The sequence below is a fragment of the Dasypus novemcinctus genome, chromosome 31 (genome assembly GCF_030445035.2).
Source record: "Dasypus novemcinctus isolate mDasNov1 chromosome 31, mDasNov1.1.hap2, whole genome shotgun sequence".
NCBI classification, from domain to species: Eukaryota; Metazoa; Chordata; class Mammalia; order Cingulata; family Dasypodidae; genus Dasypus; species Dasypus novemcinctus.
This window is the reverse complement of record NC_080703.1, coordinates 17736890-17762289: the sequence shown is the minus strand read 5'-3', so window position 1 is coordinate 17762289 and position 25400 is coordinate 17736890. Positions and strand designations below refer to the sequence as shown.

At 40.1% G+C, this 25400-nt stretch overlaps 2 long non-coding RNA genes across 2 annotated transcripts in view; one reads left to right on the top strand and one right to left on the bottom strand.

The window, feature by feature from the left end:
- The window catches only part of LOC131277065 (uncharacterized), a 156713-nt gene that overhangs the window by 46265 nt on the left and 85048 nt on the right, over window positions 1-25400 (top strand). The gene's annotated exons all lie outside the window — the stretch shown is intronic.
- Window positions 16755-18862, bottom strand: LOC131277066 (uncharacterized). The gene is made up of 3 exons (XR_009184254.2): window positions 18594-18862; window positions 18442-18504; window positions 16755-17059 (listed from the first exon to the last, which is right to left on the bottom strand). It is a non-coding gene; the product is annotated as an uncharacterized lncRNA (long non-coding RNA).

The following is a 25400-nucleotide window of genomic DNA, read 5'->3' as shown; positions in this document are numbered from 1 at the left end:
TTAAGGAATAACAAAAATATAAAACTCATCTAAAACTCTTCATTATCAAATGAAAAGGAGAAACTGTAAAGAGATGAAAATAATTTGTGAACAGTAAACTAGCTCCTTTGGAGGAGTGAGTTAATTAGTGGGTCCATATGAGCATTCCAGCATTCCTCTGGAGCAGCAATTGAGATTTCCCATCTCTGTGAACTGTAGTAATGAAGCTGAGAGCTTTTCTACCTGCTGCCAACTTTGCAACTCTATGAGCAGAGTGTCAGAGCCATGAGCCACACATGCTTCATGAGATAACCACAGTGAGGGGCCATCCCAGAATGTTCAGAGTGCATGTGTTCTCCACTTTGCAAGGTCCAGCTGCTGCTGTATAGACTCGTGTGTTTTTACATGGACAAGTGTGTCATTTCAGAGTAAATGTTTTGTTTTAAAAACTGAATCCTAGACCCATACATTATCTTCTTTGAAAATAAGTTACATGAGGGATAATGATCTTTTCCCCTGCATTGTCACCAATAGTGAGATTTCAAAGTGAGGAAGAACAAAGCTGAAATCCTAGGTTATTACATAATGATTGAAAACACTATTAGTTTGCCCATGTATCATGGGTTAGGAGTTCAGCAGGGAGCAGTGGGGATGTCTTTTCTGCTTTATGATGTCTTGGGCCTCAGCAGTAAGAGCTCCCTGTCTGGGGTTGTTTCTGCAGCCAGGAGTTTGACTCATCTGGCTTGACTTCACTCACTTGCTGTGGTTGAAGCTGGCTTTGCCTTGATGACCTATGTCACCAGGTCTTCTAGGCAGCAGGGAAGTCTCAGAACAGGTTGGTCAAAGAACTTGTAATCATAATTTCAAACCACAACACACCTGGACTAGCTTAAGAAATACTCAGTCACCGGATACCACTCCAAAGTATAGGATGCAGGAGATTTTGGCCATGGGATAGGATCATGAGTTAGGTACACAGGGTTGACACCTACCTCCTTCACCATGAGCTGGGCAGCAGGTAAACAAAGGCATCTCAGGTTCCTCAGATGACAGTATTGGCCATTTTAAAAGTAAAGTCTTCCATATATGGTGTTCTATGAGGAAAACATTCACTTCCCACACAGGTCAGGTCAGATTTACAGTGGGTACATGCCCTCAGAGCTTCCTGAACTTCTCTTTCTAAGCAGTGCACAGACTTGTAAATCCAAATAGATTTGTATAGTTTGCATAGTGGTCACTTTCACTAGAGACATGAAGCCCTGTGAGGCCAAAGATTGACTCTTTTGTTCCTCACCAGCTTTTCACTCAGTGATGAGCACAGAGAGGGATCCCCACAGATTGTATCAACTTCCTCTTCTTTCACCAGGCTGTTTCAGGATTTTTGCAGGACAGGAGGTATCTGGACATCGATTTGGTGGGAAGGTAACAGAAAAAATACACGGAGGTCCCGGCTGCGCGGAAAGCTCCCTCCTTGGGTGGGCGGAGCCACAGCACTGGGCGCTGCTGCGGCACCGGGCTCTGCCGTGGCGTTTTTTGTTCTTATTTTTTGTTTTTTTTTTTTTTGAGGCTCTGCAGTACTGGGGAATTCATAAGCCCTGAGTGGCCTATTGGGGGGTTAATAGGACAGGAGGCATTTGCAGACTGATTTGGGGAGACAAACGGGAGTTTTATTGTGAAGCAGGGGAATTTTTGATTGCAGACACAAACAGTTCACACTTTTAACAATTTCCTGGTCCACACCGGAGAAAAGGCCTTCCTGCAGCCTTCCACATCTATTCCGTGCTTTTGTTGTCACTGGAAGATATTCACCTGTAGTCTCCATTATATCTGGGTGATAGCAATGTTTTCTAGAAAACTCCAGAACTTCAGGCATTGGCCATATGAAATGCATGTAGTTATGGTACATACTTAGTGAACAGATCAATGAACATTCCCAAAACATTGTCATCCATAATAATTATTTAATGCATTATAAAAATAGGTGTAGAAAATTACCAATATTCAATAAATGTCAATTTTTAGAAAATAAGAGGAATATGAAAACATATTTCCCCCTTGACAGCATATACCAAAATATCTAGGTCACTTTAAAAATAACAGTAAAATATACATAAATAATATTACTTTCATAAAATTTTCCACAGGAAAACCATGAATGAAATTATGTGTAACAAACCAAAGAATTAGATTAATGCAGATGCAAACATTTTTTTCTCCTCTTTGTCATTGAACAGGAAATATAAAAACTAATGCTAAAAACTTTATTTAAATTATATACTAATAATCCTTACTTTATAAAAATGATATGGCATTATAATGTAGCTTTTAATAAGGAGTGCAGAGAGAGAAATGCAATCTTAACATGGAATCTCCTTCATGTATTTTAAGTATTTCCCCAACAGAAATTTCAAAATGAGTAAAGCAATGGGTAAAATGCTAAATAACCACAACTTGGGTGATTTATCTTGTACATAAATTTCATGTCAGTAAAGCTCTTGAAACTGCGTTAAAGATTGGTATATGAATACAATGGAACAAAACTTAACGAGTGATATGTTGAAAACAAATATTTGATATGGTAAGATCCAAATGAAAGAAAAAGCTGGAATACTTTCTGGTAAAACAATATAAGTTGTGTCATGATGTTCTTAAATGATCAGTTTACATATAAATATGTGCTATGAAATGTTAGAGAAAAAATGGTTTCTAGTATTAGAAGTGATTTCCCTTGAATGGTAAGATTATTTGTGATTTTCATTTCCTTTGCTTTCTCTTCTGTATCGTGAATTTTTGGATTAGGGTATATAAATTGCAATAAGATATATTTTGAGTGCTAATGACGTCTATGAAAGGAAAAAAAACTTGAATGGCCTTGTGAAGATTTGTCTTGAAATGATTTTCCAATACTTTATCCATGATATTTTGACAGCATCTATGATGTTCAAAGTCAGAATATTAGTGTGACTAGGATCATGGCCCTTGGAGCCACAGGGTCAGGGCTAAACCCAGACTCTGCCCTTACCAATTGGGCAACTTAGATAGTCTGGGTCGCATTTCCTAATGTGAAATACAGAGATAATACCTCATAGGCTGCCTTAGGAAGGAAATTATGGTCCTGCCTAAAATCCAGTCTCAATCTGTATTATTCTATTGTTATCCATAGGTTTTTATTGTTATAATTATTTGTCTGATGACTCAGTTACATTTCTGCATATAGCATTAACAGACAATGATCACATAATTAGAGTCCCACTGAGATAAGTGGACCAGTCTCAGATGATGTGACTGGTTGAGCCCTAATTCTCCTAAAGGCAGTTTTGGCCAATCAGGTGGCTAGTACTTCCTAGGAAGTGTTTGTCTTTTCAGAGCCTGTCTTTGTCTCCCTTGAGGAGTTTCCAATGACTTAGGCAGAATGAAGCCAGCACTTCAAGGCCTTCTTGTATGCCTGACTTTTCATTCTATTATAAATCTGTTAGCACAGAAGCTGCCTCCTCGAGGCATCAGGGAGTCTAGAAATGAACTCTCCTTTCCTTAGCTGACACACTCAGATGCATCATTTTTTCTCCAATGCGTTGTCTCAGTATTCATTTTGCAGTTTTCAAAAATATTGTGAATAACAGAGAAAAAATACAAAAATAAAAATTAAAAATAAATAAATAAAATTTCCTTCATAGCCTGAAAAAAAATATGGATCCCAAAGTGCTTTCCTTTGTATGGATTTTATCTATGAATATTTTTCTTTTTATAAACTGAAACTGACTCTTAGGGTTACATAACGACAATGGTATCTGTGTAGGTGATTTTCTCCCAATATTCTTTCTAAAAATGATAGTACACCCTGAAAACAAAATAAGAAATTTATGAAACAGCCACACTCTCAGCATGCATTTTAGAGAAAGAATGTTGAAATGTCAAAAATAAATTTGAGGACAAATAAGAATAACAATGAACCATAGAGGAGCTCTCACCCTTCCTCCTATCCCCACATGAGTTGAAAAATATCCAACAAAGGCAGATTGAGAGGAACTGTTGGGAAAAAAGATGAGGGAAGAGATAAACCATTCTTATGATGTTCTAAAACTTCACATAAAGAGTAACACCCAGAAGAGTGAACTGGTAAAATATAAGTCTGGAAATTCAGAGCATGGAATATAGGGAAAGTCCTTCACAATATTTATAAATTTAAAGAGCTGATAATGTTAAAGAAGCAAAAATAGTTCCTTGGGGGAGGCAGATGTAGCTCAAGTGGTTGAGCACTTGCTTCCCATGTACCACATCCTGGATTTGACCCCAATACCTCCTGAAAACAAATAAATTAAAAAAGCAACTCTTATTGGGAGCAGATGTAGCTCAGTTGTTGAGTGCCTGCTTCCCATGTATGGGGTCCTGGGGGGCATTGCCAGATACCTCCTAAAACAAGAATAATAAACAGTGCATTAGGAAGTCCTGGGATCATTCCATCTAAAAAAGCATCAAGTATATGAGAAAACTAGCGAAATAAAATTTTTCACAAAACCATGCTAAACAAAAGAATACAACAAGGGGAACTTTGAATCATGATTTTAAAAGAATAGATAAAAATGTGTAAGAGAGAGTTTGAGTTGTTTTTGTTTACTTTGGTCCAATCCTTCTCATCAGCTTGGTAATGGCTTTGAAGATGACAGCTTGCATTTCTGTTATAATCTATACTGTAAGGAGCAGGAAGGACTTATTCTCAGTGGTTTGTAGTTGATAGTTTTACTTGGATGGTAACTCCCTGTAGGTCCATCTCCAGGGACCTGCATTTATTTCACCTAACTCAGAACCTTCCCAGTGCTCAGGCTGCTCAGGCTATTTACCAAAATATTTAAGTAAATAAACTAGTTGCTACATGGCTCACAGGATTGTAGTTGGGGCTGGAAAAGACTAAGCCAAATGCTTTGGAGGAATGAGGTGGTTTGTCTAATAAGGTCTTTGAAAAGCTGCAATATATTCTTGCATATCTAGATTCAATGTGCATGCAAGGGCTAGGTGCATGAATAGAAAAGACCTTAAAAATGTCCTAATCTCTCAGCTCTGGTTGACCCTTAAGATTTGTACAAACAAGATGTGTAGGGTTGTGGAGTCATAAACTGACTGAGTGTTAAACCTATGTTCCATTTTACAGATAAAACATATCTGCAAGGACTTTGAAATTTTTTATTGATCTTAGGTCTGTGTGGAAATTTCTGCCCATTCCCTTTGTGACCACTAAGCTATTGGAACAGAGATTTAAGTGACCATACCTGGAAAATTTTACCAGTTTCACAGAATTAGTGCCAGAAACTGACTAAACAAACAACTACAGCAAGCAGTCACAACAAACCATGGATTCAGGAAAATCTGATTTCAGACTGGCCACCTTAAAATATTCAAAGGATCCAGTTTTCAGAGCATGCAATGGAAGAAGGAAGAATATCCCACATACAAGGGAAAAAAGTGATATAAATGAAACTTTAGGAAACCCATATTTTGAACTTACTAGGTGTGATGGTTAGGCTATTGTGTCAACATGGCCAGGTAATTATGCCCAGTTCTTTGGTCAAGCAAGCACTTAACTAACTGTAATACAAGGGCATTTATGAACTTTAGTCACCATTGACCTTACTGTAGTAGTAAATCATAGATAGCTGGTTATAATTACATCAGTCAGGGAGATTGCCATCAGCAATGAGTGACACTTGACCCAATCAGTTGAATCCCTTAAAAGGGGAAGTGATTCCAGCCTTGAGAGAATTTCCCAGCTCATCTTTGGACAGCCAACATCTCCCAGAATGCATCAAGAATCTTCACTGGACTTTTACCAGAGCTCCTGGTTGCAGCCTGCCTGCAGAACCTGAACTTGTGTATCCCCATGGCTGCATGAGAAACTCTGATAAGTCTCTTACATTGACAGATATCCCTTGTTGATTCTGTTTCCCTAGAAAACCCTGACTAATACACTGCAAAGATTACAAATTACCAAATTTTATATACTTTTCCATTTTTTTAAAGAAGGTATTTAGATTATATAAATGATATATAAGAAATATAGGGGATTCCCATATGCCCTGTTCCTCATTCCTCCCACATTTTCCCACATTAACAGCATCCTTCATACATGTGGTACATTTTTGAAAATTGATGAACACATTTTGGAGCATTGCCTATAATGCTATATAGGCATTATATATGGATTATAGTTTCCTATTGTAGTTTACACCATGTCCTGCACAATTTTGTAAGTTTTGACAGGATATATGATGGCCTGTATCTGTCATTGCCATTAAATTCAGGACAATTCCCAAGTCTGGAAAATGCCCCCATATTACACCTATTTTTCCCTCTCCCTCCCCTCAGGACCTCCAGTGGCCACTGCCTTCTCATGAAGGGTAAAAGTTCTTCCGTTGCCAGAATCACATTGTCTATAGTAGAATACCAGTAAGTCTACTCTAGTCCATCATTCATTCCCCAATCCTGAGGATTCTGGGATGGTGAATCCACTCCATCCTTTAATTGGGAGGGGTCTTAGATACCATGGGGCAGATGGATGGGACTATCTTGGTTGCAGTTGCACACACTGTGTAGCTTGGGATGGTCCTTGTCCATCATTATCTCCTTTTTAGTTCTCCTGGATGAGTCCAATGAACTGGAGAGTAGGTGTTGCAACTCTGTTGAGATTCAGGCCTCAAATGGCATATGGATAGCCCAAAGATTTACATACCCTTATCAACTCTAGTACTAACTATAGGTTCAGGTAGAAGGGGCAGAAAAGTCACGTGTAGGGAAACCACAACTGAGTCCACCTCTGTCACACTGGGGAGTATAAGTTCAATATAGTGCCCTCTGGCATGATGCCAGGCCTGAGCTGTCTGCCCTGCCTATAGTGTCTGGATGTCTCCAGAGCCCTCAGGAGCCCTAATGTTTGAGGCAGTGTTTACTTTGGCAGTCAATGAGATCATGCTGAAGCATAACCTCTGGAATGACCTCGTGACTCACTTTGAAGTCTCTTACCTTATAAACTCATTTGTCTTTACCCTTTCCCCCTTTTGGTCAAGGTCTTTCTCCTCCTAGCATTGATAGTTGGTGCTTGGTAGTAATCCATCAGTGCCAGGGAGGCTCATCCTTATGAGTCAAATCCCATGCTGGGAGGAAGGTAATGCATTTATATATTGAGTTTGACTTAAGAGAGGCCACATTTGAGCAACAAGGAGTCTCTCAGGAGGTAACTCTTAGGCACCCTATAATACTATGCTAAGTTTCAATTTCAGAAGTGAAGTTTCATAAATACAGTCATCACTTTCAAGGGCTTGCCATCAGTCCATCCTTCTTCACTAGTCACTGTCTCTGTACTTGGGGGATTCTTGCTGCCCCATTCAAGAATGTGGCATGCTCCCCAGAACGGGAATTTGATATTCTTTCAGTTGTGTGTAAATCTCTGCCCATTGTGACAATGCCCCATGAATACTTACGTACATTTATATGCCTTATAGGTTTGCCCCAGGTCACCCTCCTCCCATGCATCCCCCATTACTGACACCCTACAGTAATCATCCTCTCCTGCCACAGTTGTAACCCTTCTGTGATCCAGAACTTCTTCAGACATGAAACCAACACAATAATCAAATACAATTAATAGGAAAATGAAATAATGATAGTTTAAAAATTATCAATGAAAATACAAAAAAAATACCTTTAAAATTTGAAATGAGGAAAAGTAAAATAAATTTTAAAAATTTAACATGTCTTTCATCATTGTAAGATGTGTTGTATTGTGTGTTAAGTGACATTTTCTTCTGTTTATTCCCCCAGGGTGTTATTTATTTTTGTTTTGTCTTCAGAGAAGCTTTTATTACAGTAAATTCACATACAATGTATAGGAGATTCCATATACCCAACATCTTCCCCTTTTTCCTCTATTGAAGGCATTTACATGTGGATGATACATTTGTTGTAATTGATGTACAGATATTGAAACATTGCTACTAACCATGGTCAGTGATTTACATTATGGTTTACATTTGAAACCATACTCCTTTATAAATTTTGATGAAATTTAACATGGTCTTCCATCACCCCAAAAATGCCCCATATTCCATCTATTTTATTCCTTCCTTCCCCTCCCTTGAAGAACAAGTTTCAGAGTTACTTACAACATTTTGGGCTTTACATACTGTTCTGTCCTCCCCTATGAGGCACCACCCTAGCTCTCGAGAGATTCCCTCCTTTCTATTTGATAAGCACAGCAGAACTCCCCAGGATGGGAGTCCAACACCTTCCCACTCATTATATGGCCCTGCACCCACTGATACAACACACAATTGACAAGATGAACTCTCACTCCCTAGATGCCTACCCCAGGTGCACCCTGTCCTGCATCCTCCCTACATCCAACTCTGTAAACTGGTAATCCCCCTTGCCATACTTGGCAAAATAACATTCCCAACATTGTAGTTTCAATCACATACCTACAAATCCCCAGTGTTCACCTGCTCCCTCCCCCATCATTCCCCCATTTCCATTGACAGTCCAACCAACCCTCCCCTCCCTAACCCTTCACAAACCAGCACCTACCTAATGGCATCACTGCTGATACAACACTGTCATGCCCTTCCACTGTACAACTACTCCTATACACCTTACCATAGGTTTCTCTCATATGGGCCTTGGCTCACAATCTTCTGCTCCCTTTCTATCTCCTGTAAACCTATCTTCCAGGCTCTAGCTCTGTGAGTTTTCTTAATTTGTTTAATTCATATCAGTAAGGTCATGTAATATTTGTCCTTCAGTGCCTGGCTTGCTTCACTTAACATAAGGTCTTCAAGATTCATCCATGTTATCCCATGTGTTAACACTGCATTCTTTCTTACAGCTGAGTAATATTCCATTGTATATATATAGCACAATTTGTGTATCCATTCCTCTGTTGATGGACATTTAGGTTCCCATCTTTTGGTAGTAGTGAATAATGCCACTGTGGACATTACTGTGCTCTATCTGTTCTTGTGCTTGTTTGTGCATTTCTTGTTCTCATTCACATCCCTAATTCCTCCTGAAATTTTTTGGGTCTTTTTATCTATCTGTCCTGATTTCAGCTGTCCTGTCTTCTGCTTTGCTGATTCTTTCCTCTGCCAGTTCAGATGTGTTGTTTGTACCTCTAGGGTATTTTTGATTTCTTGCATTATGCCATTCATCACCATCAGGTCTTTTATCTTTTTATGTATATTTACAATTTCTTCAGTATGTTCCCACAGTGACTACTTAATATCCTTTATCTCTTCCTTCACTTCATTAATTTCACTCATGATATTTGTTTGGACACCGTTGATTAGTTCCCCATTTTGTATCTTCTCCTGTTTTTCAATTTGTTCATTGGAGTGGGCCGTGTCTTCCTGTTTTCTTAGTATGGCGTGTAATTTTTTGTTGTGTCTAACCATCTGTTTATCTTGATGAGCTATTTTGTTTCTTTGCATTCACCAAGGATTTTTTTTTTTGCTTGGTTCCTCTCATTCTATATCCTTGCAGTTGTCTCTGTTCCCTTGTAAAAAAAAAAAAAAAAGGTTCAGAGAAAAGGAAAGAGATAAGCAAAGGAGAATAGTATTAATCATAAAACATACAAGAGGAACTGTACAAAAGTTTGGAAACTAAGTAATATGAGTAAAATTCATAACAAATACAAAGGAATAAGAATAAAGAGTTGGGATTGAAAAAACTAGAAAAAAATAGAATGAATTTGAAGACTAGACAGATGAGGAAAAAAAACAAGAAACAAAATAGAAAAAAAAATAATGAATTGAAAGACTAAGCAGATGAGAAGAGAATAGAAAGGGGAAAAAAGAAGACAAAGAAAAAGAAACATAAAGACCAAAGAAGAAGTGGTGGAATGAAAGAAAATCAACAGAAGCTGGAAGACAGAAAAATGAAGGAAAGAAGAGAAAGTAGGTTGAAAAATTAGGTAAAAGAATGAAGGAAACAAAAGGTAAAAGAACAAACAAGAAATGAAAGAGTAACAACCCAGGAAGAGCAGCCTTCCCTCTTAGGCCCCTAGGGACCTCCCAAGACTGCTGGTGCTCATCAGTCACTCACCCTGCAGCCTGCCCTCTGCAGGTGATGTAACCAGTTTTAGTGAATAAAAGAAAAAAGAAAAAAGATCCCAAACAACCATAAAACAAAATAATAGAAACACAGTCTATGAGTTCCTATCATGAGGTGCTAGCTGGGTGCCTTACTCTCTCTAGATCCCTTCTCTTAGGAGGTACCAAGGTTTGAACCAGGTACCTATGCGCAAGGTAGGCATTTCCCTCTTTTTCTACAGCAGCTCTACAAGCTAAATAGGCAACAAACACCTCAATCTTCATATTAAGGTGGTGGTAAAAATAAAGTGATCTTGATTCCATTGGGAATCTTAGGTTTAGAATTAGAAAAAGTAATTTTTCCTGTATTGTTAAAATAAACTACCTGTTAATGTAAGCAAGGTAATTATATATTGTAAGAGATTTGCTCTGAGATAGTTTCCAAAATCACTTTGGTAACTTATGTATGTAAATAGAATGTTTTATTATTATGGAAAAAGAAAGTAGTTATGCCCTAAAATAAAATAACTGGTTATTAAGAAAAAGTAAAGTGTGGGACAAATCCTGAATGAATACAGAAAGTTTGAAATGTTCATGGAAAAATAATTTTTATGGTTAAAGTTGAGTAAGATTTGATGGGTCTATTTATAAAAATTTAAAAGATTTAATATCAAATCTAATGATGTAAAGCTAAAATTTTGTTCTTTCTCTATTAATGTGACAAAATTTCTTAAGCTGTTAGTCTGTTTTAGTAGAAGTTGATAGAGTTTTTCTCCTGAATAACACGGAGAAACAAACACAACAAAAAAGAAAGTTTATCTGGCTCTTCCTGCCCCCATTTCCCTTAGGCAGGTGGACTTCTAACAGTTTTCAGTGGCTGGACTAGTTAGATGCCTGTCTCTGCCCCCTCCTTGGCCAAGTTCCTCTCCCAAGGTGGCTGGGTCTGACAGCTTGCCTGAGCAGATTCCCCCTTTCCTTTCCCCAGGGCCACCTCAATGCTGGCTGGTGTCCTCCCTGAGATTCAAAGGTGGCTCAGGTTCCCAAATGGCAGAAAGGAAACCACTCTCCACCCTTCACCAGGGCTCCCTTCTTCCAGGGAATGCTTCCTCCCACTCAGCTGGCCTTTGAGAGCAGGGGGTCCACACAGGCTATTTGCCTTGACGGTGGGACTTATCCACCAACTTGTCCAGCCACAGGGCTGAGCACCTCATGGTTTTCCCTTGGGATCTTTGTCTCTTTGTCCAGCTCCCTCCTTAATGATGCCTGCATGCCTGCAGCCTCCTGCTCTGTGGATTCCCCAAACAGCTCACTCAGGTTAGGCCCTGCCCTTTTTCTACCATTTTTGTGAAAGAACTCAGCAGTGCCCACCTCCATTGATGCCATTTTCCCAGACTAGTCTCTTAATTACCAATTTTTAATCTGCTCAGTGAGTAAAAGGAAAACATGAGAAGGATGTCTCACCAAATAGAGACTATAAATAAACAGCTAAGAAGTATAAAATCAACTGAAATAGAAATTCTGGAGGTGAAAAGTATAATCTGTGATAATGAGAACTTCTCTAGAGGTGGTCGACAACAGTAGTTCCCCTGGCTAAAGACCTGAACCACTCTCTGAGCAGCCTGGAGTTGTGCACCTTCCTGTTTCAGTCCTTCCTCACCCAGATCATGTTCATTCCATAAGATGTATCAGTGAGACTTTCTAGGTTTCTTATGAACTTTACTGGTCACTAGTGATGTTGAATGAATGTTCATACCCTTGCTCATGCTTAACTCACTGCAGATCCTATGACTTAAGGTCTAGGGGGAGGGAGGTGGTCAATTCATTTTTTTAAGAGACCTTTACTTCCTTCTGAGAACCCAAGTCTGCACCCAGTGTGAATGAAAGTCCCCCAAAGGAGAGATACTGATGTGGGCTATGGGTGAGAGGCTCTTTGTCTCTTCAGAGATAACCTTAAACTATCTGTGACTTGTGGGTGTGGGATGATAAAAGGTTGCAGTCCTGCCCTTGGTGAGCAGGAAACAGTTTAACAAAGCAAGGTCTATAAACTTTAAGTATTCAGGGGAAATGCAAACCAAATATGCTAAAACTTATCGAATGCCTGAGGTCCATGCTAAAAGCTTACCTAAGAAGTGGAAATATATGCTGATTCAAGCCTATTGAGAACTGAAACAAAAGGACCATTTGGCCTTTCCTCTCTGTATAAAAGGGACTAAAAAATCTTGTTGGGGCTCGGGATTGAAACGGAAAGGGATTGAAATGGAAAGTTCCCTGAGTCCAGCCTGCTGTCAATAAACCATTTTTCCTTCTCAAAATCATTCCTGAGTCCTGGCCTCTCTATACTCAAATAATTGAACCTCTCAAATTCTACAACAATACAGCTCTATACTCAGAGATATTCCACATTCTTGCCTCTGAGTCCCCATTAAACTTACAGGAAGATAGTGGCCCTCCATTAACAAGGAGAATTATAACCCAAATTTCTGTGAACCCCAATGTCCCTGAGGATCCTGCAAATTCTTAGGTCAACCAGATCTCAAGGAAAGACCTCCTGATGTTACATAAATTAACCTATCCCAATCTCACAAAGGAGAAAGATGATTGTTTTGACTCTTCAAGACAGTAATTGATGCCATTTAAATTTGACAATCAGTTTTTCCAGTTCTGCAAAAAGAATAATGGCTGCTGGGATTTTTTAAACTATTATATTGATCTGTAGTTTCCTGTAGGTAGTATTGATATTAGAACATTACTGAGTCTTACCATCCTTGAACAAATGATGTCTTACCATATGTCTAGGACTTCAGTTTAATGCAGGTATGTTTGCTAGTGTTCAAGTGTTTCACCCTTTCATTAAATTCATTAGGTATTCAATTTGTTAGTGGATAATTAAATGGACTTCTAAAAAAATCCTTTGCTGTATTATAAAACCTTTTTTGTGTATCTTATACATGACAAGTTTTCTTTATTGTAAAATTATTGTAAAATTAGTATTGTGGGTTCTTTGGAATTTGTTTTTATAAGATTATGTCATCTGTATGTAAGGATAGCTTTCCTTCTTCCATTCCAATCTTGCGGCAGCTTGCTCGATCAGTAGAGGTGGGGTCTGGCTGCGGACAAGGGGTTGGTCCAGCTCAGGATGAGGGGTCGGTCCTGCTTGGGACGAGGGATCGGTCCTGCTTGGGACGAGGGGTCGGTCTCACAGGGGTTGCACGGTTCGGCTGATGGGGTCACCCGGAGAAGCAGGCGATGAGGGGGTCACCCGGAGAAGCAGGCAGTGAACTGGGGACAAGGGAGGCCAGGCCCTTGTCGGGGGCTCTCAGGACTGGAGGGCGCATGGCAGAAGAACTACCGTGGAGACGAGGTAAACACGCAGGTCCACTTTATTGAGGGAGAGGCAACAGTTTTATAGGGGCTGGGGAAGGCTGATTGGTTGAAGCCACGCCCTGTTCTGATTGGTTGCCGGAGAAAGGTCAGTGGGAGGTGCTGGACGGGAGAGGGGTGGTGGTTAGGGATTGGCTGTCACTGTTGCTGGGGGAAGGGGCAGGGTTTAGGGATTGGTGGCTGCTGTTGCTGGGGTGGAGGGCAGACTTGAGTTTTCCGCCCACGCCTGGCTGTTGCTGCTGTCAGGGGGAGGGAAAAGGGCAGACTGGATTTTTCCACCCATGCCTGGCTGTTGCTGCTGTCGGGGGAGGGGAAAAGGGCAGACTGGAATTTTCCGCCCTGTGCCTGCGCAGGGAGAAAGAAGAAGAAGGATGCCGTCCCACAGGCATCGTGTGGTGCCATCCGGGAGGAGGGGTGGCCACGGAAGCATGGCTGCCGAGAAGGGGAGACCCGAGGGCACTCTGCGCCCATGCCAAGCTCCCTTCAGGGGTGGTGGTGAATCCGACCAGCCACCCTATTATGGGGGCAGCGGCTTGGCCTGCCGCAGCTGCTCCCCCGCCAGGCCAGCAAACCACACTTCAGCCCAAGGGGTGACCGCACAATCTGAATGACTTTATTTCTTTTTCTTACCCAACTGCTCTGGCTAGACTTCATAGGCAAGATTTTCAGGATTTCACTATTGAGTATTATGTTAGCAGTGAGTTTTGTAGATGCAGGTATATGAACAGAGTAGAATGACTTCCACAAATGTCCCTCTGCTTAGTAAGCAGTAGAAAGTTCCCAGGTGATAGCATCCTGTGAGTGCATTTATGAAATCCTGGAATGTGAGTTAATTGTAGCATACCTACAATTTTATGGTTTTGAAGAACTGAATTCTTTCTAATGTCCACGTGTTCAAGTTTTAATAATCCGCTCATGATAAAATATGCCTGAAACATTTTGATGTGTTCTTAAGTTTTAAAATTCAGTAAAGCATATCAAATGAATTTATTCTTTCTAGAGGTTATTAAGAAAACAATACTATTAATGGGTCAAGGACAAGTATTAAAGACAATCCTTGGGGGCCATGGGAATACCAAGATTCCTTCAGGGATGTTGGTGTATGTGCCTGATGATAAGTTTAAAGCCATATGGTGGTGATATTGTAGTCCATATAAATGACACTGAGCCCATGTGATTGTGAATCAAAATAATAGAAATTTTAAAAAAATTGCTGATATGAACTGCCATTGCTAACACCAAATATGTATGAAAATAGATTGATTTAAAATGAAATAAAAAGGAAGTTAACTCTGAAGTCAACTCAGATATAAAGTGTAAAAACAAAGAAATTTACATATATAAGAAATATAAGAAACTAAAACCTAATGAGTATAGGAATAATATGTATATAAATATTCAAAAATAAGTTAATTCAGTTATGAAATACAATGCAAGTTATATATTTGAAAATAACAGATAATTGGTTTTAAAAATACATAACCATTTATGGAGAATGACTTGATTTTGGCAAAGTGGTAATTCATGTTTCACTTGCTAAAAGGAATATTCAGTAGTCACATGGAGGAAAAAAATACACAATGATGGGTGCAATAGAGGTAATGAGAGTGACGATGCATTTTTAGGAGTGGTAAAAGTACAGAATCCAGAAATATCGGGAAGAAAGCTTCCATGCTTTAAAAAAAATTTCATAATACATCTAGACACAGAAACAGTTCTGTGTTGTTGGAAAAGGTATTTTGAATCTCACTTCTGTCTATAATTTTTAAAAATCATGTGAAAATCAAAAGAAAAAATTCATGTTATTTTCAAATAATATAGTGAGAAAAGGAGTAAGTACAGAATAACCCCAAATGAATGACAGTTCTTTATCATGATTTATATTATGTACTGAAATATACTTTCTCAAAAGAAGATACGAGGCACTAAGAAAATGAAACAATATTTGAGAAGACATTATAAATTATTTATAAAACAAAAAATGAATGGGGAGAAATTAGGCAGTAAGAAAATTGGAAAAATATCAGTTCAAACTTGAAATGTAATATATATGAAATAGAGTGACAACGCTTAAGTAGAAAGAGAAGGTAATAAGTGGAAAGTGCTGAAAAGATATTGAGTGTAGAATGTTAAAGATTTGAAAGAGAAGTCAACAGGTGAGTGTGATGGTTATGTTAATATGTCAACTTGGCCAGAATGTGTGCCCACTTTTTTGGTTAAGCAAGCACTGGGCTAATTGTAATGTAAGGGCATTTGTGGACTTAAGTCATCAGTGAGTTTACTGCATAGATGGCTGATTATGTCTACAGTCTACCAGGGAGATTGCCTTCAGCAATGTGTGATGATTTATGTAATCAACTGAATGCCTTAAAAAGGGTAAGTGATTCAGCATTGAGAGAAAATTTCCCAGCTCCTCTTTGGACAGCCAGCGTCTCCTGGGAACTTCGTGGGACTTTCATCAGAGCCCCTGGCTTTGCAGCCTGCCTACAGAATCTGGATTTGTGCATCCCCACTATACATGAGAGAATTTTATAAGATCTCATACTCTTTACAGATATCTCCTGTTGATTCTGTTTCCATAGAGAACCCTGAGTTAATACAATGAGGAATGGTATAGAATGTCTGAACCAGAAAACCAGTTGAAAGACTTGAAAGAAATACTAAAAATTACAATTCCTTTGTTTGATATGAAATTCTTTGAAGCTGCATATCAAAAGTGCACACTGAGCACTGACTAAGAAAGGCTAAATGCAAGGCATATTTTAGGAAAATTACCCATTAAAGAAAATATAAAAATCCTTATACATGCATTATACAAAGTAATTACTATTTCATCAACATTTTTGAGAACAATATTTTGTGCCAGATGCAAATGGGGCAGTATATTCGTGGAAAGCAATATTTGTGGTTTTATACCCAGCAACACAGAAATGTAATAAAAAAAGGCATTGACCACTGGGTGGACTGGGAGAGAGTGTAAACTACAATTTAAATCATTATCATGTGGTGCAGCAGTGCTCCAAAATGTATTCATAAAGTGCAGTGAATATCCCATGATGATGAAAGAGGTTGTTGATGTGGAAGGAGTGGGGTGAGGGGAGTGGGGGGTATATGGGGACCTCATATTTTTTGAATGTAACATTAAATAAATAGAGAAAAAACAGCAAAAAATTCATTGAAACTCAATTATCCTACTAGACATGTTCCATGTGAGTGAACAGAGTTCAGTAAATGAAATTACTGAAATTCATTGACAGGAGGATGGATGATACACACTCAATTTACCATTATTCAACTAACAATGAGGATTCTAGGAGTGAGAGTATGAATTGGGAGCCATTTTGGAGACCAAATATAATTCATATAGTGCTAACTTTGTTTAGGGTGCTTATCTATATATATACATGTATTAAAGATACAAATATTGTTTAATAAGTAAAATTAAATTAACCTCTTTCTGAAACAGCTAATCTTTTGAAGTAAAACTGAACTGTCATTAATTTGACTCATTCTGAGTGGAGTAGAAGAGTGAGTACTGAGGCATCTCCAAACACTGTGAGATCTCCAGCTCCTCTTAGCCTCAAACTGGGGCCTCTAGTCAAGGTCTCTGCAGCTGTCAGTTGTAGGATCTGCAACACAAATACAGAATCTGGAATACCTGAGGTGGGTTGCAAGACCCAGAAGGCACCTCAGACCCTGGAGAAGTGACCTTAGGTCCCTGATACCCCTGGGAGCCAGATCCAGGAGGCATTGAATTCCTATTGCTGCTCTTTGCAGAGGGTGCTGTCTGTGACAAAGATTGTCTAGAAATTTCCAACAGAGTTCAGTCATGAAAGATTCACATTAAAAAAAACCTTCCTTTTCCTAATCAACAGTTTCATTCTTAATCAAACACAAAGCTTACCTGTCATTTTCCATTTTTAAAAAGTTATACTGTGATACCAAAAACAAATTTTCTTACATTAATATGTTCCAAAATGTAGATATTATAAAACACTCCTCATTATAGTATAATAGAGTTATTTTAATAATTGCAATCTTTAATAAGGGGAAATGAGTAATGCGAAATCTCCCTTGCTTCTCTCATCCCAAGTTAGCTCTGCAGGGAAATTTCCTTCAGGTTTTGTTTCTTTGACTTCTACATACATAGAGAAATCTTGAAGACCTGCATCTGTAGAAAAGGTGCATGAACTAATCTGGTATCTGGGTAGAGAACTGCAGAGGCTGAGAACCCCATGTCTTGGGCAACTGAGAGGTCTCAGTGAGAACAGATGGCCACAGTAGCTACCCTTCTTGCTTAAGAGGGACCTCAGAGCATCACTGTTCTTGTTGGATCAAGTCAGGTCCAGCCATAAAGTCATGATTTCACCCTCACCTTGACTCCTAGGGAAGTGAACTCGTTTGTGAATAGGGCTGTTAGATCTTATTGGTGTAAGTGATGCCAGTCTGCTACAGGGTGGCTTTAGTCCTTTATGCATGGAGTCCTGAAGAGAGCAAGTCTAGAGAAATTCATGAGCAGGAGCAGAGGGGACAAATATAAAGAGATGATAGGTGATGGAGGGAGAAGTGGAGTTATGGATTGCTGGCAAACTGCCACCAGCTTGAGGGAAATCATGGCCATGCTCACACCTAGAGTTTACTTCTAACCTCTGAAACTTTTAGGCAGTCAATTCCTGCATATACACCAACTAGCCAGTGGTATTGGGTAAAGCAGCCCTGGCAAACTAACAATCTAACTCAACCTTTTCCCTTGAGACCTGACTAGGTGGCACTCAATGACACTCCACTTTATCCACCACACTCAATAATAGAGAGGGGAAGAGCTGGTGGACTTTAAGGGGATTGGGAGGGCAAACTCTGTTCTTAAACTGGGCTAGAGCTCTCTCCTCTTAACTAGGGAGCCATAGCTGAGCAAATTAGGACTTTTGTGGAATGGGTTTCTAGTCCCTAGGGTGAGGGTCTCAGGGCATCCTTCACCTGCCTGCACTTATTTTCACCATCCAATTCTCACCTCTATCTCCATGCTCCCACACTTGCAGTCTCTTCAGTAAGCTCCTCAAGAAGGCTGGATTTCCTGAAGTGTCAAGAGAAAGTAAAGAATCAGTGGAGTGTTAGTTGACCTGTTTCCCTTCTCCTCCTCATTCTACCCACACCACACTCAACATTTCCTCTTCTTGTTCTTCTCTTTCTACATCTTGGATGCCATCTGTGCTTTCCAGGAACAGACAATTGACATAAAGAGACTCCTCCTCAAAGAGTGTAGGCAGCTGCAGGGAGGAGAGCAGACTTGCATTTCCAGAGCTGCATGTGCAGCATCACTACCGTGAGGGGATAGCCCAGCCCAGAACCAACTTCACAGAGTCCCCTTCCCCATGATGGAGATCCAGGCTTCTGATCCCAGCACAGCTACTTGTCTGGCCCATCTGGATTCCATGAGTTGATTCATGGTGCAGAGTAGGTTGAAAAATCAGTGTGATGTAGAAATATAGTAGGTAGGAAGTTGAAGACATGTTTTAAAAACATTGTCATTGGTATGAACTCATCTTCCTGGAAGAGACCTTCAAGATAATTATATAAAGAATGGATAAAGGAAGAGCTACAAAGAAATGCTTACAGATAAGAAACATTTTAAAAATAGGGGGAAAAGAAATAAATTACATGCAAGTTGCCATTCTCTATGTCTGAATCTTCTTCGTCTGTGAAAAATGCTTCTGAATGCACAATGCTGTAACGGTGATGGGGTGGCCTTGCAAAAGGAAAGGAGAAAGTTCAGGTTGAAAGGGGAGCTCAAGCCCCTATTGTTGATGTCATAACATGACATGCACCTAGGATACAATTCTGTCCTCATCTCATCCTGATTTTGAGCTTCAATTGCTTCTCTTCTGCCTTGTGGGGTTTGCCTAAGATATAGGGTCTGTGTTCTATACCTCACATGCTCTAATTTTAGGGAGAAATGCTCTTATCTTCCTTGAGCACTAAGAAAGCAGTCAGTGTCTCCTTGTCTTTCTAAGCATGCTATTGCTTTCCTTCCCATTTTCCTGGCTCAGAACCTCCCTGCCTCTTTTCTTTCTCCTAATTAGTGCTTATTTGCTTTAATTTCTATTCTTGTTGTTGTTCCATAGGAGAAAATGGAGGAATGATCAAGTGTATATTGTTGTCCTCTCCAGTCAATAAATTGTTCACTTACCAATTCACCCATCTCCAGGGGCAACTCTCTGCAACCTGGAGTTGAATCAGATCCTGGGGAAGAGAGCTACCACCCACCTCACAAACCAAGTGGCTGTCAAGTGCCTGGGATGACCTTAGGAATTGGGCAGACCTTTGTCCTCTCAATGCCCCCATAGGTTTCCTAACCCTTTTGGGTGGATGAACACAAGATTAGAGGTAACTTGCCCACATTCCCTTGTCCTGCAATTGACATAATAGGGTTTATGCAGGATGCATGGGCAATTAAAGAAGTGACTTCATCAAGCCTCTCTAGGACTGGGTACCTTGGGTGCTTTGACAAGCCTGGGGAAAGGTATAGGGAGGGACACACATGTTGTTTGAAGGACATAGCAGAGATGCCTGGCAGCAGCACTGGTTTAGGGAGGAGCAGGGAAGCTGTGGTCCTGTTGCCCAGAGATTTTCTCTTGGGCCTGCTCAATTCCAGGACTCCAGCTGAGTAGGATTTGGAGAGCCAGTGTGTGAAGCCATCCAGCAGCCCATTCACAGAAGTCCTACAAAAACCTGCTAGGGTTTTTTAGCACTGAAGGGGCAGCTGGAATCAAGCCTTTCTTGAATGTGATGAAATGTAGGTTTAATTCCTAATCCAGCATTTTGGATTTGGCACCAGGTATAACTACTGATCTGGAATCCTCTCCATTAGATCCTTTCTTGAGAATTGTTACCTACCTGGATTGTCGTCATCTTTGCTTCTGGTGGAGATGTACCTCTGATCCACAAGTCAGTCTTTTAGGAACACAAGCATCCATAGGAACATTATTAAAATAAGGCCTCCACCCTCTCTTCTCTACCTGAGGCTGTGCTGGCTACCATAGGAATCCCAGCTCCCTAGCCTGGGTCCTGAGACATTCCCTGTGTTCTCTGGAGTCCCAGGCCTCCAACGAGATGTTGCAAGCAGTTTGCAAATGTGGAAGAAGAGGTGAAGGAATCAGCCCTCAACTTCTCACTGCCTCATTTAGCTCAAAAGTTACAGCATTCTTCTCAAATCTTATCACCCTGAAATGTTGACTGGACACACATACTAAGGTGAGTACAAAGAATGGACCTAGTGCTAGACTCTGGGTAGCTGTCCTGGAGATCATTTTACAAGGGTGAATATGTTCTCTCTATTGTCCATATCATTACTACTAGCACAAATGGATACTGGGCTTTTGAAAATTTGCAAAAATTGCAATCTGCTATACATGCACTGACCCTGTGGGGCTCAGGACCAGGAATTAAAATAGGAAATGTTGACAAATTCATACTAGAACTTTAGAGACCCTGCCAGGCAGAAGAGGCATGAAGAAAGTGTGTGGTTTAGGAATCTAAGCCTCTAATATCTCCAGTGCCTGGGTCTGTTTTCACTAGATGTGCAGCTCTGAATACTTTGTACATCTTCTCAAGTCTTCCCTGTCTCATATGTTAATGAATGGCCACATATGTCTGTTTTCATTTCATCATGTGCCACTCTGGTGCACACAGACTAATCCAAAGAAAGAGAACACAGCTTCTCAGGAAACATAATTGTTGTCTTACCTGGAATAGCTGCAGCTTTCACCACACCCCAATTCTCCTTCCTACCAGGAGGCTATAATCAGGGACTTCTTGAGACTAAACTAGCATGGAAGACCCCCCCTTTTTTTTTTCACTATGTGGATTTTTTTCCTCAGCTAGTGAGATTTCAGAATACTTACCATTGTTGCTTTCTCTATGGGCCTGCTGCAATTACAAAGAAAATATTGGAGGGACAGATGCTGGACATTATATATCCTGGCATAACCCACTGAATGTACTGGGGGAGAGTGTGAACTACAGTGTGAACTATAATCCATGTGGTGCAGCAGTGTTCCAAGATGTATTCACCAAATGCAATGGATGTGCTGCAGTGATGAAGGAAGTTGTTGACTTTGGAGGAGGGTGTGTGTGGGAGGTATGTGGGAACCTCATATTTTTTTTTTAAAGATTTATTTATTTATTTAATTCCCCCCCTCCCCTGGTTGTCTGTTCTTGGTGTCTATTTGCTGCGTCTTGTTTCTTTGTCCGCTTCTGTTGTCGTCAGCAGCACGGGAAGTGTGGGCGGCGCCATTCCTGGGCAGGCTGCACTTTCTTTCACGCTGGGTGGCTCTCCTTATGGGGTGCACTCCTTGCGCGTGGGGCTACCCCACGCGGGGGACACCCTTGCATGGCAAGGCACTCCTTGCGCGCATCAGCACTGCGCATGGCCAGTTCCACACGGGTCAAGGAGGCCCAGGGTCTGAACTGCGGACCTCCCATGTGGTAGACGGACGCCCTAACCACTGGGCCAAAGTCCGTTTCCCATATATTTTTTAATGTAACATTTTTTGTGGTCTGTGTCTACAAAAAATACAATAAAAATAAATGCTCATTAAAAAAAAGAAAGCACTGTAAGGATCAGAACTCACTGTATAGTGATATCAGAAGCTTATGTCCACTTGGTGACTTTAGAATACAGGATGGGAAAGAACTCAAGGAAAGGAGACACATCAGGAAAAGACAGAAGCTTGTCCTGGATGATGTATCTCTCAAGTCCATTTTGATTACTAAGTCCAAAATTTTTAACCCAAGTAGAATATATTTTTCTACCATATAGTTAATAACTTCATGCTGCCTTTTGTGATTTTACCCTTGACATAGTGATTAGCTAAGAGATGCCCACTGATCACTGACCCACCAGACATTTGTACTTCCCACCTCTAGTGCACAGGATCAAATTTTCATGTCTGAATTAGATGGGAAAAGGAAGAAATGAAGAATGGCTCAGTTCTAACTCAGATGAAGAAAGTTGACCTCACCTTGAAGTAAATGGTGTATGCTCTCTGCCCTGGCACTTAGAAACTATTCCAGCTGGCCTTCAGGAGGATCTTGGAGGACACGGAGTCACAGTCAGTACCTTGGGTGTGTTCCTCCTGGATTGGTCATGAGGCCTTATTTGGAGCAGGGATTAGGGTCTATGAGGCAGGTAATCAGCAAGTACAAGTGAGCTGCTGAGGAGAGGAAGAACCACACCATGGAGGGGCAGCAATAGCAAGGGAAGCTGTCACTGGTGTTTAGCAGGAAATAACCCTGCAAAGGGAATAAAATGCAGCAGTTTGTTCAATGAGAGATTCTTACCACTCCTCCTGCCCCTTTTGAAGCCCAGTGTTATAGTTTGACCATTGACTGAGCAAATATATGTAAAGTGTGCAATTGTGGTGGAGTATGAGCAAAATCCCAAACCACCTAATGGGAATACAACTGCTTCCAAGTACTGTAGTACATGGCCATTTGTCTTCACCTTAAACAGAAGCTCATCCCTATTTCTTATGTCCCAGTGGAAGCTGAAAGCAGGCTTCTCTCCACAATAAAGTAAGCATGAAAAACCTTGTGGTTAAATTATCTAGATTTTTTTTTCTTAACGTGTAACCAATACCACCATTTGCACTTACTCCTGAAGCCACTTACAATTAGAGAAATGAAAACACTGAGGATTGGACCATGCTGTTTATGTTTGCACAAATATTTTACTCTGTTGCTTCCTTTAGAAAAGCTGATGGTAAAAAGTGGTCCAGTGAAATGCCCGTAAAGTAACTGTAACAGATGTGTGGAAATGCACAGGATTTTCCTGTTTGATCCATCTCTCCTGTCTATTTAGGTTGGAAATAAAATCTTAATCCTACGAGGAAAAACTAGCCCTGTATCATACAGGTGATTCCTCTTGTGTCAGGGCTAAGTTAGTAACAGGCTCCAAATGAACACTCCCCCTGACCAAGGAAATTGTATACATCATGAATAATTACTTGGTCTGATTTTCATAACTTAATGAAAGCTAAAATTAGGAAGTTTATTTCAGTAAACGAAAGGGTGACCTTACCTTTGAGTTAGATGAAACGTCTTTGTCTGCCCTATCTCTAGGGGACTTCTCTAACAGACCCTTGGGGGTTGCTGGGAGGACACAGAGTAAGTGTCTTTACAGGGGTGTTGTTCATGAATTATTCAGGCAGCTGCCATGTCTTTGCAATGGGCAAGAAAATATGGAGCTGAGGGCAATAAGCCTGGAATGATGTGTGGTAGCCCATGCTTTCTGGTGGAAGAAGGATTTTAAAGGAGGAGAGGAACAGGAAACAAATGAGAAACAAGAATGTTTGGCTATGTAGCTTAAGGCATCCAAGAGCAACATGATATATCCAACCCACAAATAGTATTAAATAGATGCTATTCCCTCAGAGTCTTATCACTCTTCCTTCCTCTTTTGAATCAAAGCTAATTGTAGTGTCCTTTTGTACTTCACAAGATCATTTCAATCTCCACTACTACAAAATGTTGCTACTAAAATACTCATTTGTTGTGTAGTATTTTTCTTTGTGTGTATTGGTGGACTGGATATAATTCTAGGTAAATTATTCTTTGTATTGAGTCACTGAGATGTGTCATAAGGATAGTCTTTATAGAGCTTGTCATTATACTGAAGCATTACCATTTAAAAGTAACTTGTTCAACTTATATTTTTCCTTCATTCTTTCTTTTCATTACTGTATTTTTGTATTCACTGAGTGATGTGACTCTCCATGCTTACATGAACCAGCCCACTGTGGGACAGTTAATTTGGATTAACTGTATTGAGAGGTTGAGCATTGATTCTTTATCCCACCTATGCAGGAATGTGGCAATGAGAGTGATGAACATGAAGCTTATGACTAAGATGGAGTTTGATTACTTCCTGGTTACTGTTCCTCCAATGCGTACTCACAGAATGATCATTTTAATGGCTGTGGCAATAAAGTCATCAAGTAGATGAAAATATCTCCCCAATACCTGTCTACTTGGGCCATGCACTGAGCTGTGACCCAACATTGGCAGAGATTGGCAACTTGTTCTACTGATGCCTCACAAGTCTCGGAATTTACCAGAAACATTTTGGGCTTTCTCTTGCTTTTCAAACTAATAACTAAAAGATTTGGTAAAATGCAACTAATGCAACCCTGGGTTATATGACCCCTGAGTATATAAAATATTTAAGTGCAGTGTTTAAGAACTGTCTAAGGCACATGCATATATACAGATGATGGAAACTCCTTCATTGTCACTAATAAATCATGCCTGTGATGTAAATGATAGCTCACAATATTGGTATATTGTGATATACTATCTCAATATTAGTATATATTGTGATAGGTAGCACTATCACAGATATTAGTGGTAGAATATTTGACTCTACCACTTAGGAATTTGAAGTCTTGGGTCATTAATCAATGCCCCTCAGAATCTTCATGTAAGGGATGGGGAGAGTGTCCATCATTGCAAGAATGATTCTGGTGAGGATTTTACAGGTTAATATATGTGAAATATGCAGTGGTGTGGGTTGCTTATGAATTGCTAAAGAAATTTATGGCCTTGGACAAGATGCTAAATTTTGTAGAGATGGTAGTTTAACAAGCATGACGTTTGCTACTGTGGGGCCTTCCATCATGATAGAAAGATGGCAGGGAGAGTAGGAGGAAAGAAACAAAACTCAGTGTCCCCAGCTTTGTAGCTAATGGAAGCCTAAAGCAATTGGCCATACCCAGTGTACAAATGGCACAAAAATACATGCTGTGACCCAGCGGCTGAGTACTATCACATCTCCTCTCTCTAGTGTATCTCACCTAAATTGCCAGTATCCTCTTGACAAATCCAACAAATTCAGCTCCTTGGATACACATGTACTGATGCTACATTTACCATTTGTTCCACAGGAATTTCCACTTGATTAAAAGCAACTTTTTT